The sequence below is a fragment of the Geotrypetes seraphini genome, chromosome 1, assembly GCF_902459505.1.
Source record: "Geotrypetes seraphini chromosome 1, aGeoSer1.1, whole genome shotgun sequence".
Lineage (NCBI taxonomy): Eukaryota > Metazoa > Chordata > Amphibia > Gymnophiona > Dermophiidae > Geotrypetes > Geotrypetes seraphini.
In genome coordinates this window covers 265,909,229-265,926,623 of record NC_047084.1, presented here as the reverse complement: position 1 = coordinate 265,926,623, position 17,395 = coordinate 265,909,229, and positions in this window count along the sequence as shown.

The following is a 17,395-nucleotide window of genomic DNA, read 5'->3' as shown; positions in this document are numbered from 1 at the left end:
TGTCAAATCATTGTAACATCAAAGCTACTGATGTAAATAATGTATGAATAAAGAAAACTGAAGCTTCTGTTTATTCATAAACTGGCATTTGAATACTAACAGTGTATTTAAGTTCTTGGGACCTTTTTAATCAGTCACTTAAAGCATATTTTACATTGTATGTACTTCAGAGGTACAGCTTGACATACAAAAGAGTAAATATTCTGTATCATGGCTAAATGACAAGTTCTTGACTTGCTTGTGTATAGATATGCAAAGGGTGCTTCACTTTTAATTGCATCCCTTTTTCAGTAGTGGTAATAAAGAGGGTTGGAAACAGGCCAATTTATCCTACTGCCGAAAGTCCAGGTTGCACAACTATCCCTGTGACTTTTATACAATTGCTCATGCATGTTAGACTACTGTAACATTTTTTACTTGGGATTGCCTAACTGCCTTAAAAAAAATCACAGACCTTGCAAAATGTAGCTATTTCTCTATTATGTACCTGAAGAAATCTGATCATATCACACAGTCATTTAAACAATAATATCAGTGGTTGCCTGTGGAATCCCCATATCATCTTCAAACGTTTTAACTTTCAAGTCTTTCCAATGTGGAAATCCTAACTATTTATCATCACTTACTCTGCCCTAGGATGAGTACTTAGATCTCTCAATAATCACCAACTGGTTTTACCAGGCCCCTGTGTTGCACAACTAGAACATACGTGTCCTAGTGCTTTTTTTCTTTATGGCACCTGCCACTTGAAATTAATTTTGTCTTTATCTATTAGAGGACAGAGCTGAAGATTTGGTTCTTTCACAGGTCATTTGATGAACATGACTGAACTGCAGGCATTATATGAGTTTTGTGTTTGTCCTTTGTTGTTGAATGATTGAGTATACTTTCCTATCACAGACCTTGGAGTTCCTTTTTTTTGTGGATTTTAGATCGTAAGCCACCTTGATCTGCAATTGTGACAGTTAAAGGTGGTACAGAGAAAATACTGAGAAATGAATAATCCACAGAAAAACTCATGGTTTATGTTCACTGATAAAGAGGGTGTGCTTGTTTCATATGGGTGATGGTTTTGTGCATGTACTCGTATGCACGGTCGGGAAATCTTTAGGATAAGTGTGACTATTAAGAACATTTATCCTAGAATGAACAAACTTTCTGGGAGGAAAAAAATGAACAAAATCAATATTCCCATAAATGGCAACATAAAAAGTTTGTGGCTACCCATCACTAAAAACTACGGAGCTGGACAGTGATTACTTTTTCACCTAATGAGCTGTAAAGTGGCCATGAAAAAGCTCCAAGGACCACCAAAAGATTTCAGGCTAACACATTTACCCCCAATTGGGCCGGCATAGGGTTGGGGCAAGCAGGGCTCTGGTAGGCCCTCCAGTGGGCTGGCATATATTTCCCTTTTTAACCATGCTGGTCCAACTTCGCCCTCATCTTCGCTCTTGCGGACAAATCCATTTTTGTGGCAGGGCCTGCCGATCATGGCAGTGATTCTCATCTGGCTGTGGCTCCTCCATGCTTTCCTTCTGCCATGGTCTATCCAGGCAGAAACAGGAAGTTGCATCATTGAGGATGGACTGCAGCTGGAGGAAAGCATGGAGAGGGGCTGCAGCCAGCAGCTGAGAATTGCTGCTGCAGCTGGTTGTTCCATGCAACAAAAATGGACTTGTCTACAAGACTGAAGGTGATAGGCTGGTGCGGATAAAAGGGGGAGGACATTCTGGGCCAGGAAGCCCCCCTGGATCAGCTGTTTGTTGTTTTTTTTTAGTTCAATGGAGGAGCAGTGGCGTACTGCAGGGGGGGTGCAGCTGGTAGTGCTATAGATATATTTTGTTGGAAGGGGAGGGGGACAGATGCTGGATGGTAAGGGAGACATCCTGGATTGAAGGGGAAATAGGGACAGACATGCTGGTAGAAAGGGAGACAGGTGACACATACTGGATAGAAGGGGAGGGTGACAGATACAATGGATAGAAGGGGAGATAGGGAAAGATACTGGATAGAAGAGGAAGGGGACAGACATGTTGGGTAGAAGGGGACAGGGGGATAGATACTGGATGGAAAAGAAGATGGGGACAGACAAGATGCATGAAAGGGGAGACAGACACACTGGATAGGAGGGGAGATGGGGGATAGACACCCTGAAGTGATGGGGATATGGGACAGGCATGCTGGATAGAAGGGGAGACAGGGATCGACACGCTGGATGTAAGAGAAGACAGGTTGACAGATGCTGGATAGAAAGGGAGGCAGGGGTACAGACACCCTGGATAGAAGGAGAGACAGGGATACTGGATGAAAGGACATGGGGCCAGACATGCTGGTAGAAAGGGAGATGGGACAGACACGCTGGATAGAATGGGAGATGGGGACACACGCTGGATGGGAGGGAAAAGGAACAGACATGCTGGATGGAAGGGGAGACAGGGGGGACACACAAGCTGGATAGAAGGGGAAATAGGGGGGACACGCTGAATGGAAGGGGATCTGGGGGGCAGATGCTGGACAGAAGGGGAAATGAGGACAGACAGGCTTGATTGAAAGGGAGAGGGATAGACATGCTGGATGGAAGGGAAAGGGGACAGACATGCTGGATAGAAGGGGAGACCTGGAGAGTAGTTTATAATTTGAAAATCCAAAATTGTTCACAAAGTTGAGCCACCATATCTCCCTCCCATTCTTTAGAAAAGCAAAGATGCTTATCTGTAGCAGGTGTTCTCCCAAAGACAGTAGGCATATATTCTCATGTGGGTGATGTCATCCATGGAACACTGTACAGACATTGCAAAGTATACTGTCATTTAAGTCTATAAGGTAGTACCCTCACTGCATATGTGCAGGTGCTTTCCCATCCACCGTTGACACTTGGGACCCTAATTACATTAAAAATGCTAAGAAGCCAACTAGTGAAGGTGGGCAGTTTGCAAGAACACATGCCTGCTGTCCTTGGAGAACATCTGCTACAGGTGTGTTTTCTTTGAGGACAAGCAGGCATGATATTCTCACATGTGGAACTCCCTAGCAGCCAGTGTCATGACTAAAAGAACTTAAGTATTGATTAAACATAAGCCTCGTATAATCTGAAAGGGTCGGAAGTGAAAAGATTTTGCAGAACTGCTTGTCCAAACCAAATGTCTATTTTGGTGCTCTGTTCCACCACAGTAAAGGTATGTGTTGAGCAAAAGTGAGCTATTGAAACTGCCCTAGCTCACACATTGTGAGCTGTGACACAGCCTTGAAACATCATCCCAACCTAAGTGAGATACAATCTGCCAACCAAGTTGAAATTGTTCACTTTGTAACAACAGTTCGTAGTCTGTTGGGACCAAAAGCGATAAAGAGCTGAGAAGATTTCCTATGAAGCTTGGTCCAGGTAGTGTGCCAAAACACATTTGTAGTCCAGGATATGGAGCACTGCTTCTCCAAGATAAGTATGCCATAAAGGCACAATGAGGATCATGGTGAAGTTTGAGTAGAATTCACCCTATGAGAGAGACTGGAGAAAAAGCATGAAGGAAGTTGTCCCTCCAGTGGAGCAGGAAGGTAACTGGAGCCATGCGATCTGGGGCAATAAGCCTGGAGCAAAACTGGGGAAGCTCTCTCTGTTCAGAGAAGCAAAGAGGTCAAGTTCTGGTATTCCCCACTGAAAAATTTCATGTAAGATAAACATACTGAGAAACCACTCGTGAGGTTGAAGTCCGCTCAGTTTGCTTGCCAGAACATTGTTTGCCTTTTAGATAAACTACTCTGAGAAATATTCCCTGAGCTATCGAAACCATAGTATTTCATTCTACTTGGCCATCTGACAAGAAAGGGGATAGGATTTGATATACTGCCATAATGAAAGGTGCAATGGAGTTCCTCTGATGCAGCAGTTGGGGGAAACAGGATTAAATTATAATTCTCTGAATAGACAATTGGGAATAAGAAAAGTTTATTGTCAGATAGCCAAGTGGAATTCATGCCACCTTTTATCAAGCCGCGTTAGTTTTTTTTATCGCCGGCTGCTGTGATAAAAGCTCCGACACTCATAGGAATTCTGTGTGTCAGAGCTTTTACCACAGTGGCTGGCAATAAAAAACCCTAACATGGCTTGATAAAAGGGGGCCTAAATTAAGTGCTGTTGATTACACAGTAGAAGTAGACTTTCAGAGATTTATGTTGAACTGTTCCTGTTTTATGTATGCAAGTACCTTGTCAATAGTAAGCAAATTTTGAGCCATTAAAAAAAATATTTTAAGTGGAGTTTTCTTTTCTTATCTATAATGGAGTTAGCTGTGTTCTATTTTGATATCTGGAACCTTAAAAAGCAGTCTGAAATCTTTTTTTCTCCACTGTTTGTAATTTTGTATTTAGTGGTTTGGTTTAGTTACTATTGATTGGTCTTACATTCTTCTATAGAAACAATTTTTGTTTATGATTTTCGGTTATTGGTGTTCCTTACTCACATTGCGATTTGGTTGCACATGTATTTTATGAAAAACATCTAACAAGTATTGTTTCTCCATAGAAGTAGTAATAAGAAATTAATCTTGTCAAATATATAACGACTATAGACAAGTCCTCTATTTCTGCTGTTGTTTAAAAGAGAACTAAACTCTCTTAATAAAAATAAGAACCCTTACTTAAACTCCTAAATTAGGCCAACGATTACTATAAGCAGAGAAAGATGCTTGACTAGAGATGAAGACTTTAATTCTCAAGAACCCAGAGTTAACCTCCAGAGCAAATCTTGATGGTTGAACTCATAATTGGGCTATCATCAATTGTAGTCTTATTTTCTCTACGAGCTTTATAAATTTATGTATATTTTATATTTTTTTAAATTTTTAACAATTATGTTGTCAGAAATGAATTATTTATGCTGTAAAAGTGTGGTACTTAGCTCGGGTTAAAGAATATACCCGGCCAGTTCCTCACACAAAATTCGCTGTGACGGAAGATCTCTGTTTCACTCTAATGAAACTGTTAAGAGCTTCTTCAGAACAGCAAGTTGTTATAACTTCAAATTTACGATTGCTGGATTTTAGTTTTTTAGTTCACAGTTTTTACTCCCGACTCGGTGGTTTTCTCTGCTTATAGTAATCGTTGGCCTAATTTAGGAGCTTAAAAGAGAACGACATTCACATCTTTAAAAACCTAGAATTTTTTAAAATCATTTAACTGATTTGAAGAATGTCCTTTAAAAGGGGTTGTGAGAAATGAAGAAGATACAGTATATGCTAAGTCAAGTATACATTATAAACTATGGGGCTCATAATCAAAACAGAACTACGTCTAAAATCCTGTCTAAATCGGCACTTGGACAATTAATAAAACAAGTGCCGATAACCGAAATGGGTTTTAGAAGTATTTAAAAACAGCTCAGGCCTCTTCAGGGCTGCTGTATGCCCAGAGCCGAAAGTGGCATTTTAGGACAGTGGTCAGGGCGGGATATGGACTGACCTAGACTTATCCCATCTTCCACGAAACCGCTTTAGCGGTTTGTAGTAGAGAGCGTGCAGAGAGCCGTGCTGAATGGCCCGCGCTGCTCCCAACTTAGCGGTCTGGCCGATCAAACTGCTGGACATATAATTAGATGAAATATTTTTGGGGAATGGACTTTAGACACTGCCGACTTTGGGCGACTAGTGATTTAGGCTCCAAACAGACTTAGACACATCTTTTCATATATAGAAGCTAAAGTGACAAAAATTATGTTAAACAAAAAAAACCACCACATTTTTAAGAATATGTATGAATTAGCTACAGTAGATGGTATGCTCCCTTAGAGTTAATATGGTTTTGCTTCATTTGGTAATTTAGCTTGGAACAAGTTACCTTGGCCAAAAAGAACACAGTAATCTAGATTAAACAAGTTTTATCCAACTGCTGCTGCCTAGGGCTACATATAAAATGAAGTAAAATAATTTGCAGCCAGCGTATTAGGTGCTGATGAGAGTTCCAACAGAGTGGTTGCCTAGTGTTTCAGTAAAGAAACAGTGTAGACCAAGAAGGTGTTTGTGTTCTGAATAATATCCTTGATGGGAGCTATTTTGAATTTACTGGAGATTTACCATGGAGCCCCATGATTTTCCAATGGTGAGAATCACATTCAATGGAACCTATGGGAAAAAAGATTCATGAAATTAAGTGACTATACCACAGGTGTCAAAGTCAGTCCTCGAAGGCCATAATTCAGTCGGGTTTTCAGGATTTCCCCAATGAATATGCATGAGATCTATTAGCATACAATGAAAGTAGTGTATGCAAATATATCTCATGCATATTCCTTGGGGAAATCCTGAAAACCCAACTGGATTGCAGCCCTCGAGGACCAACTTTGACACCCCTGGACTATATAATTATTTTACAAAATATTGAGAGGGATTTTATCAAGGGACACTAACAGATTTTTGGACAGATTCTATAAACGGCACCAAGTGGCACCTACATTGTAGGTGCTGCTTGGCCTGGTTGTCAATCAAAAAACAGCATCATTTAAAGAATGACTAGTAGTGCCTAAGCGGACATAGGCTTTGCTAGGCATCCTAGACATAGGTGCCGCTCAATTAGGCCAGCTTTTCATTCACCTAATTTGGTGGTGCCTAAGTTGGACACCTACCGACACCTAAGTCAACCATGTCGTTAGGTATCCTTTGGCATGGGAGGGTGCCTACACTTAGGTGTCAGAGTTCGGCATCTAACTTTTTGATTGGCTGAAAATTGGTGTGGTCAATTACCACACTAATTAAGCCAATTAAAAAATAAAAGTTAACTGCAAGTCCAGAACTTAGGCTTTGCTAGGCAGCTGCAATTAAGGCGCTTAATCTAGGTACTGCTTATAGAATCTGGCAGTTAGTAGCAAATGCTAAATGCTAAGATTCCCATTATATTCCAATCAGCATTTAGTTTGCACTAATCATGAGCATGCACTTCATCGGTTAGCGCCATTTGATGATTTTCACCCTAATATTTACTAAGGGGTTCTGCTCTCTCCTGATTTTCATCCCATCTCCTTGTCGTACCTTCAGTGTTTGTTACGGTGGATCCGCCTCCGCCGTCCCGCTATTGGCGGACCCCCAATACGTTGTGCTCCGTGTCCCTGCCAGTGTTCAAATCCAAGCTAAAGACCCACTTTTTGAAACTGTTTTCAACTCTTAAACTCTCCTTCACTGCTGTCAGATACCTATACCCACTATAATCTCCCCAACCCTGAAATGTCCTGTCTAAATTAGATGCAAGCTCTTCTGAGCAGGGACTGTCTACTGTATGTTAAAATGTACAGCGCCTGTGTATGCCTTTCAGCGCTATAGAAATAATAAATAGTAGTTTAGCCAAATTCAGAAATTAGAAATATTTGTAATGGAAATTTCTCATGGTTTTTAGCAAATAAAATCAATTGTGATTTGTAGGTTCTGCATTCTTTCAAGATAACAGAATAGAACCCCTTTACATGGGATTTTAGATCAGTTTTTGCTTGGAATTACACAACACATTAAGAGGCTGATATTTAGCATGAGTTAACCAGCTGGGACTGGCCACCAACCAGTTAACTCATATCTCGGCAGTTAACTAGGCATTTACAGCATCATTTAGCCAATTATCACAGTTGAAAATGCCTGATTAAAAAATAGTAATGCTGGGGGCATTCCAGGGATGTTCTAGGGGGGCATGACCACTAATTTGAATTTATGAATAAACTTACTGTTCCACCTAGCTTGTTGTCCTCTGCGACTGTTAGTCAGCCTTCAGCTAATGTTCTTGCTCTCTATTTTCTAAGGTGAATATGATCTATCAATCATTTAATCTCATAAAATGTTCCAAAAAGGATGAATAAATAATAAGAGAACACATAGAAACATGATGGCAGATAAAGGCCACTGACCCATCCAGTCTGCTCATCCGCAGTAACCATTATCTCTTTCTCTCTATAAGAGATCCCACGTTCACATCCCAGGCTTTCTTTAAATCAGTCTGTCTCCATCACCTCTTCCGGGAGACTGTTCCATGCTTTTACCACACTTTCTGTAAAAAAAGTATTTCCTTAGATAGGATAGAAGGGCTAGAAGCAGAGCCCCGGGTAAAGGCCGAGAACCCAAGAGCCCCTGAACCTCCAGTTCTTCATTAGCCAGAGGATTTTGAAAATCTGTGTCCTGACCCAGTCCCTGAGGAAAGGAAATATAGAAACAGGTGTCGCCCTTAGCACATAGGTTCCTACTTTTCCATGCTTATCAGGATAAGCATTCTTTTAAGGGTGGGGGTATGTGAGCAGGCAGGCTCCGTGCTTACCTTGGTCATGGTGGTTGTCCAGCTGTTCACCAGGGGGAGCCAGAACAAAGCTAGAACTGAAAGCCCTCAGAGAAACCAGTATCCAGGTCACCACCGGGGGAGCCCAAGAGAGGAGCAGAGCCTTGCTGACTCAGTAAGATCAGGGCGTGTCCCTCACCTAGAAAGGCCAGCAGTCCTTCACAAACTATTAGGTAGGGCAGGAAGGAAGCTGGGGTCTCCCTCTCAGGAAATCCTGCCTGGCTCAAGCAGGAGTAATGGCTGTACACCCATGGAGGTTGATGATCCTGAAACCTCTCCAGATTTAACAGCAGCTGATGAGGAGACTCCCATGGAAATTCAAATGAAGCTTCCTATTGAAGGGGTATGTGGAGCCCTGGAACCAATGGAGGTGGGAGTAACAATCAGCTTGGACTAAGCAAAGACTGTGAGATTTGGGTGTTACTAATTTTTGTGACTGGGTTCTTTTACCTGCTCCCAGTCATCTTTCTAGACTGTTTTTTTTGCTTGTGAAACTCAGAGAGAATGGGGGGGGGGGGGTGGGAGAAGTTTGCTGACACCTGGGAAGGAGTTTTGAAAGCTGTGTGCGCGCTTTTTGGAAAGGCAAACTTAGACCACTCCTCTGTACCCAGCCCAGATATATTGTTAGGCTGGAGGTTTCTTTTTGGTTTATGGTTTTGAGACCAGGAAGACTGAAAGGTGGAAAACATAATTTTTGCAGGAACTGTTTGGAGTCTGGTGAACTGCACTTACCTGAGCTCTGCTTGGGAGCAGACTTAGGTGGAAAATAAACTTTGGGAAAAGTAAGAAATCCTGAGAGCTGTCAGAGTTTTTCCTCTGGCCATTATTTTTGTTTTGGACAGTTATCTGTTTGTTAAGCTTTGAGCTATTCTGATTTGTGGAACATTATGACTTTATTTTGAACAGTACATTTTTCATATTGCCATTCTACGGCCGTGTCTGTGGTTTGATTCCAGTTCCTTTAGAAAATCTGCAGGGTGACTCCAGTCCGGGTCACATGCCAGTGCACATTTTCTTAGTAGCCACAGAGAGCACTGCTGAGTCTCAGCCTAGGTCTGCAGTGGGGCTACAATATCTAGCGCCCTCCCTCTATCCAATTCTCTGGTTACTCAGTCAAAGAAATTGATCATATTTGTCTGACAAAACCTAGTGAATCCATATTGCCTCCGGTCCTGTAATCCACAGGATTCCAGAAACTTAACCATTCTCTGTTTTAAAAGTGTTTCCATTAATTTCCTTAGCACAGAAGTCAGCTCACCGGCCTGAAATTCCCTACTTCTTCCTTACTTCCACTTTTGTGGACAGGGACCACATCCGCCCTTCTCCAGTCCTCCAGTACCACTCCCAACTCTAGAGACTCATTGAAAAGGTCAGTCAGTAGAGTCACCAGAACTTCCCTAAGTTACTTCAGCACCCTCAGATATACACCATCCAGTCCCATCACTTTGTCTACCTTTAATTTAGCTAGCTTCTCATGAACACAACCCTCTGAAATTTGAACAGGGTCTACCATTCCTCCATCCCTATTTACATTTGTCATCTGCAGTCTTGATACCAGCGCTTCAGCCACGAACACAGAACATAAATATTTTTTAAGTAATTCAGTCTTTTCTTTAGCAGCTTCTACTACATATTTCTCCCCTTCACCTTTGAGTTTCAGAATGCCACTTTTGTACTTCTTCCTATCACTAATACTGTATATCTAAAAAAATATATTGTCTCCCCATTTTACCAAGTCAGCTATTTTTCCTTCCATTTGCATCTTTGTGTTCCTGACTTCACGACCAGCCTCTCTCAACTTTTCCAGATATTTTTGCCAGTCTTCCTCTTTCTGTCTTCCTCTTTTGTAGTTTATGAAAACTAACATCTTATTCCTTACCTTCTCAACTACTACTTTTGAGGACCAAAGTGGCCTTCTTTTCCTCTTACTTTTACTTACTTGCTTCACAAAAAGATTTGTCACTCTTACAATTACTCCTTTCAGTTTTGCCCACTGCATTTCCACTCCTTCCAGACATTTCCATCCAGACAATTTTTTGATGTAATCCCCCATCCGAACAAAGTTCGTGTTTTAAAAGTCTAGAGCCTTTGCTTTTGAATGAGCCCTCCCTATACTCATCTTAATATTAAACCATACCGTGCAGTAATCACTGGATGCCAGATGATCACCCACTGTGACATCAGAAACACTTTCCCCGCTTGTAAGCACTAAGTCCAGTATGACCCCACCCTGTGTGGGTTCCATTACCAACTTAGAAACATAGAAACATGATGGCAGATAAAGGCCAAATGGCCCATCTAGTCTGCCCATCCGCACATCCCACATGCCTATCCCACAACTTCTTGTAGAAAATCCAGGATTTCCCTACTTCTAGAAGACCCCGCAATAGGGATACCCCAGTCAACATGCAGCATGTTAAAATCACCTATTAGTAAAACTTCCCCTTTTTTTAGATATATTCTGAATGTCTACGATTAGATCTGTCCATTTCTTCCATCTGTGAAAGAGGCCTGTATATCATACCAATGTAAATAAATTTACCATTTCCTCTTTCCAAATTGATCTACAGTGCTTCTTCCTTGTCCTGCAGATTCTGCAATTGTGTGGCTTTAATATAATGCTACTTCCCCTCCTTTTCCTTCTAACCTGTCTTTCCTGAACACATTAAAGCCCAGTATAACTACATCCCAGTCATGGTGTCTCCATGATCGCCACTATATCCAACTCATCTTCTTCCATCATAACTTCTAGATCCAGAAAGCACAGTTACTTACCGTAACAGGTGTTATCCAGGGACAGCAGGCATATATTCTCACATGTGGGTGACGTCATCTACGGAGCCCCAGCGCGGACAGCTTTTCAAGCAAACTTGATTGAAGTTTCAAGTTTGCTATGCTGCACCACGCATACAAGTCAAGAGTGTGAAGCGCCACCTCCCCAGGATGAGCGTGGGGCTTCGGAAAAAACACCGGAAGAACAATTGACTGATTGAGGTGGAAATCAGACAAAACCTTAGGTAAAAATTTAGGATGGGTGCGAAGAACCACCTTGTCATGATGGAACACAGTAAAGGGCGGGTCCGCAACCAAAGCCTGCAGCTCACTAATCCGACGAGCAGACGTGAGCGCAAGTAAAAAGATCACCTTCCAAGTGAGAAACTTAAGAAGAGACTTGTCAATCGGCTCAAAAGGAGGTTTCATCAGCTGAGCCAAGACCACATTAAGATCCCAAACCACAGGAGGAGGTTTCAGAGGAGGATTAACATTCACTAAACCCCTCATGAAACGAACCACCAGAGGATGAAGAGAGAGAGAACGTTCCTCGAGATGCCGATGGAAAGCAGCAATAGCACTGAGATGCACCCGAATGGAAGTCGTCTTTAGCCCAGACTTGGACAAATGCAACAAATATTCCATAACCGAGGACACCGGAACCAAACTCGGATCCAGATGGTGCGAGGAACACCAGGATGAAAATCTGGTCCACTTCTGGGAATAACAAAGCCGAGTCGAGACCTTGCGCGAGGCTTCCAACACCTCCCTGACCGACTGAGAAACAGAAACCGAAGTCAGGGGGAAAGGAACCAAGCCGTCAGATGTAATGACTGAAGATTGGGATGCAACAGCGAACCCCGACTCTGAGACAGCAGAGAGGGAAAAACAGGCAGAAGTAGATGCTCCATGGCACTGAGTTGAAGGAGCAGAGAGAACCAGTGTTGACGAGGCCAACGAGGCGCAATGAGAATCATAGTGGCTCTGGATGACTTGAGATGAACCAACGTCCTCAAGATCAGAGGAAAAGGAGGAAACGCATAAAGGAACCTCCCTCCCCAGTCGAGAAGGAAGGCATCGGCCTCGAGACGGTCCTGGGAGTAAATCAGAGAACAATAGAGGGGCAGTTTGTGAGTCTCCGGGGAGGCAAACAGATCCACCTGAGGAGTCCCCCAGCGGTCGAAGACCTCTCGCAGAACTCGGGAAAGCGACCACTCGTGCGGCTGGAGAAGACGACTGAGTTTGTCGGCCAGACAATTCTTCTCTCCCTGAATGTAAACCGCCCGCAGGAAGATGTTCTGGGAGACCGCCCATTCCCAAAGGCGCAAGGCTTCCCGGCACAGGGACCAAGAGCCCGTCCCCCCTTGCTTGTTTACATAATACATTGCCACTTGGTTGTCCGTCCATACCAGGACTACCTGATTGCGCAGCAGATGGCAGAACGCTCGAGCTGCCAGAAAAATGGCGCGAAGCTCCAACACATTGATGTGACAAAGACGGTCCTCCGCAGACCATAGACCTTGAGTCCGCAGACCGTCGAGGTGAGCCCCCCACGCGTACTCCGAAGAGTCCGTGGTCAGGACCTTGCGATGTGGAGGGACGAGAAAGAGCAAACCCCCGGAAAGACTGGAAGAGTTGGTCCACCAACGGAGCGAGCGTCTCAAGGAAGGAGTCACTGTTACAGGAAGGGAGAGCGGGTCTCGATCCTGACGCCACTGGGAGGCCAAGGTCCACTGAGGGAGTCTCAGATGCAATCGGGCAAACGGTGTGACATGAACCGTCGATGCCATGTGGCCGAGTAGAATCATCAGCCGGTGTGCTGAGACGGAGCGCTGCAGCAAAATCTGACGGCACAGTCGAAGCAGAGCCTCCAGCCTCGAAGAGGGAAGGAACGCACGAAGGCGAACCGTGTCCAGCACGGCCCCGATAAACTGAAGGGATTGAGCAGGGCACAGCAGCGATTTGGGAAAATTCACCTCGAACCCCAGACGTTGAAGGAAGATGATAATCTGTCGGGTCGCTGAGATAACCCCCTCCCGGGATGATGCCTTGATCAGCCAATCGTCCAGGTAGGGGAAGACCTGCAGCCCCTGAGATCTCAGGGCAGCCGCGACTACCACCATACACTTCGTGAAGACTCGAGGAGACGAGGCCAGCCCGAAGGGGAGGACACGATACTGAAGGTGCAACTCCCCCACCTGGAACCGTAAGAACTTGCGGAAGGCGGGATGCACCGGAACATGAGTATACGCTTCCTTCAAGTCTAGGGAGCACATCCAGTCCCCCTCCTCCAACAGAGGGTAGAGAACTGGAAGCGACAACATACGGAACTTCTCCCGGACCAGGAACTTGTTGAGCTTCCGGAGGTCCAAAATGGGGCGTAAGTCCCCGGTCTTCTTTGGGACCAAAAAGTAACGGGAGTAGAACCCCCGCCCCCGTTGGTTTGGGGGGACCGGCTCCACCGCCCGAAGGCTCAACAAGGCCCTGGCTTCCGAGAGTAGAAGAGGAAGCTGGGTTCGGTTGCAAAGAGAAGCCCCCGGCGGTTGTTCCGGCGGCGTGGCCGAGAAGTTTAGCGAGTAACCCTCGGAGACGAGACGGAGCACCCAAGCGTCTGACGCGATCTTAGTCCAGGCCGAATGAAAGGCCCGCAGCCGGCCCCCGATGGGCAGGGGGTCCGGAGAGAGTCCGGAGGGGGCCCGCCCCCATCCGCTCATCACGTCAAAAAGACGGCGCCGGCTTAGACGCCCCTTGCGTCTGAGGTTTCGGCTGGGCCCCTCTGCCCTGCTGCAGTGGGCGCCTGGGCGGATGCCTCGAGAATGCTGGTGTAGACTTTTGAGGGTATCACCGCGGCGGAGGTCTAAATGGCTTCTGCGGCGTTACCCGTGGTTTAGGACGGACCAAGGAGGCGATGGAGCGCTCGTGTTCGGACAGGCGTTTGGTCGCCGCCTCCAAGGACTCATTGAACAATTCCGATCCGACACATGGCAGATTGGCTAGGCGCTCCTGCAAGTTCGGGTCCATATCAACCGTGCAGAGCCATGCGAGATGGCGCATCGCTACTGCAAAGGCGGAGACTCTGGAGGCCAACTCAAATGCGTCGTAAACCGCATGAAAAAGGTATAGGCGCAGCTGTGACAAGTTGGCCATAAATTTACCAAAGTCCCCCTTATGGGAATCCGGCATGACCCCATGATAACGGGGTAATGCCTTCACCATCTGCCTCAGATAAGATGAAAAAGTGAAAGCATAATTAAGGACCCTGGCCGCCATCATGGAATTGGAATAGAGGCGGCGACCAAACTTGTCCAAAGTCTGCCCTTCCCGCCCGGGAGGGACCGCAGCGGAGACCCTAGAAGGCTGGGACTTCTTTAACGCCGACTCCATCAGCAACGACTGGTGAGACAGTTGCGCCTTCTCGAAGCCCTTACATGGGATGGTACGGTACTTCGACTCCATTTTAGATGGAACCGCTGTGACTGTAAGAGGGGAGTCCAAGTTCCTCAGGAAGGTCTGATGGAGGACTTTATTAAGAGACAGACCTGGGGTCTCCCTCGGGGGAGAAGGTAAATCCTGCTCCTCCAAAAACTCCTTGGTGTATTGTGAACCAGACACCAGATCCAGGTCCAAGGCCCTCCCCATATCAAGCACAAATCTGGAAAAAGAGGAGGGTTTGGACGGAGGGGAGGGCGATCGAGAGGCCCGCGGTTCCAAAAAGGAAGGGGAAGCCTCACGGGAATAACGAGGTTCCCTACCAGACCACGAGCCCCAAGAGGCCGCCCCGAGTGATCTCGACGGGGTCGGGGACCGCTTATGCCCCGAGGAACCCCTGTGTGAAGTCCCCGGGGTACGAGGCACCGAGGTCTGCCCCTTCCATTTCGGCGAGGAGTCTCTCGACAACCCTCCCTCGGAGGAACGGAACAACCTCGGATTATCGAGGCGGTGCTCCGAGACACGTAGTGTCTCAGCCCCGGTCGGCGAGGAGCGACCGCGCCTCCGAGGAGACCCGCGAGAACGCTTGGGCTTCCTCGGCCGGCGCTTCGCCCGAGGCCGACCTGAGGGCGAGGAGCCCCGGGAGGACCTCGACGAGGAAGAAGTGGAAGAGATCCTCCGAACTCTCCGCACCTTGTCCCGAGGCCGCACACTCCATTCTGGCTGGTCGACCGAGGTCGAGGGCAAGGTCGGGGTCGGAACCACCCCGGGGGCCGAAGTTGAGGGCACCGAGACCGAGGCCGCCGAAGCCGGGGCACTCGGGGCCGAAGCCGGCTGCAGGTGCGCTAAGGCGCCGGACAGCTCCGAGATAATGAGGGCATGGAGCAAGTCCTGAAAAGCCGGCACCGCCATCATGGCTGGTAGATCCGGGGCCGGCGGGTGCTCCCTCGAGAGCGACCTCGGTCTCGAGTATTCCCGCGGGGCACCCGACTTCGACGCTCGGGGCAGGGCTGAGGACAACCCACCCGCCCCCGTCGAGGATCCCGAGGATGGCTTCTTCGAAGTTGGAGCTGAGGAAGGAAGAGAGGACTTACCCCCCCCGTCGACTTCGAAGTCGGCTTCAAGGAAGCAGGATGTCTCGGCGAGGCCGAGGTCAAGGCCGGGGCCGAAACCGAGGCCGACGTCGAGGCCTGCTCCGCGGGGTCGACAGCAAAGAGCTCCGCCATTCTGGCACGACGTCGGCGGACAGCTCTTGGCTGAAAAGTCGAGCACCTAGGACAGGAATCGGTGGGGTGCTCGGGACCCAGGCAAAGTAAGCACCACCGGTGGGGATTGGTGAGAGAAAGTAGCCGATTGCACCGGGTGCACTTTTTAAAGCCCGTCAAAGGACGGGACATGAAATCGAAAACGGCTGGGAACGGAACGAGGTCCCGCGGCCGCGGCTACCGGGAGCCCCCGGAGCCGAACGAAAAATATATATATTTTTTTTCGACGATTAACAAACACACGAACGAATAAAAAAATAAAGCAAGCACAGCGACCGAGAAAAACGACTCAGACGCGGTGTCAGAAGGCAAAAAAGAGAGAGCACAATTTCCACAGGGCTTCTGGCTCCACGGAAAAAACTGAACTGAGGACCACGAGGTGGGGATGCGCCCTCTAGTGGGCAAGAAGGCATGCACATGCGTGGTGCAGCATAGCAAACTTGAAACTTCAATCAAGTTTGCTTGAAAAGCTGTCCGCGCTGGGGCTTCGTAGATGACGTCACCCACATGTGAGAATATATGCCCGCTTGTCCTGGGATAATCTTATTTCCTATACATCTGAGCATTAGTATATACTGCTTTCCAGACATTGCCCCCTTTTCCCATCCGTGTAGAGGTGTTCTTGTCTCACTGTGGTGCTTTAATTCCAAGATAGACCATTTGGAGGCTTAAGGCTTGCCCCATCTGCTTCAACTTGCTAGTATTAAAGAGGAGCTCTGCAAACTTAAACAGGAATTGAATACAATTAAAGCAGCTTCCATCGCTTCACAAAAATCATATCAACTTACGACCTCTGCCTCAAAGAATAAAACAACTCAGGAATAAATGGGTCACAGTAGGCTCAGGAAGACTGCGACATGTAACACAGAAACATCCACCTTCACAAATATTATCTCTACAGAATTCCTTTGCTCCACTAGTGCATTGCGATACTCAAGAAAACAGAATTGAGGTGGGACTGGAACCAGTGAAGGTAACTTGAGAAAGCACACCTTAAGCACAATTAAAAAAGCCCAAAACAGAAAATTATTGATGTCATTGGCACCCTCACTGGCCACTTTATATATGGCCGAGTTAAAAGAAAATTTTTTATATACATCCTCATATTTTACAAATTTTAAGTTGTGGAAACACTTCCTTGATGATATAAAGTGGAACCTTGGTTTACGAGAATAATTTGTTCCAGAAGCATGCTCGTAAACCAAAATACTCGTATATCAAAGCGAGTTTCCCCAAAGAATCTCGGCGAGAGGGAGAATTAGAAGGCCTTGAGCATGCGCAGATGCATGCTCAAGGTCCGGCAGAGGCAGGAAGTTCTTCAAGCGGCACCGGCACGTCCTGTGGGCTGCATACCGGTGTCAGACGGGGATGGGGGGTGGATAAGTTTCAAGTTGTTCGGGTGGGGGGTGCCGGTTCAAGCGAGGGGGGGCTTTTGCGAGCAGGGGGGGGAGCGATGCCGGTTCTCAGGGGGGGGGTTGCTCGCAAATAGAGTCAACACTCGGTTTGCAAGACAAGTTTTGCGAGAATGTTTTGCTCGTCTTGCAAAACACTCGCAAACTGGGTTACTCGCAAACCGAGGTTTGACTGTACTATGTACCTGAACATCTACTAAAAAGAGCCTGAATGAT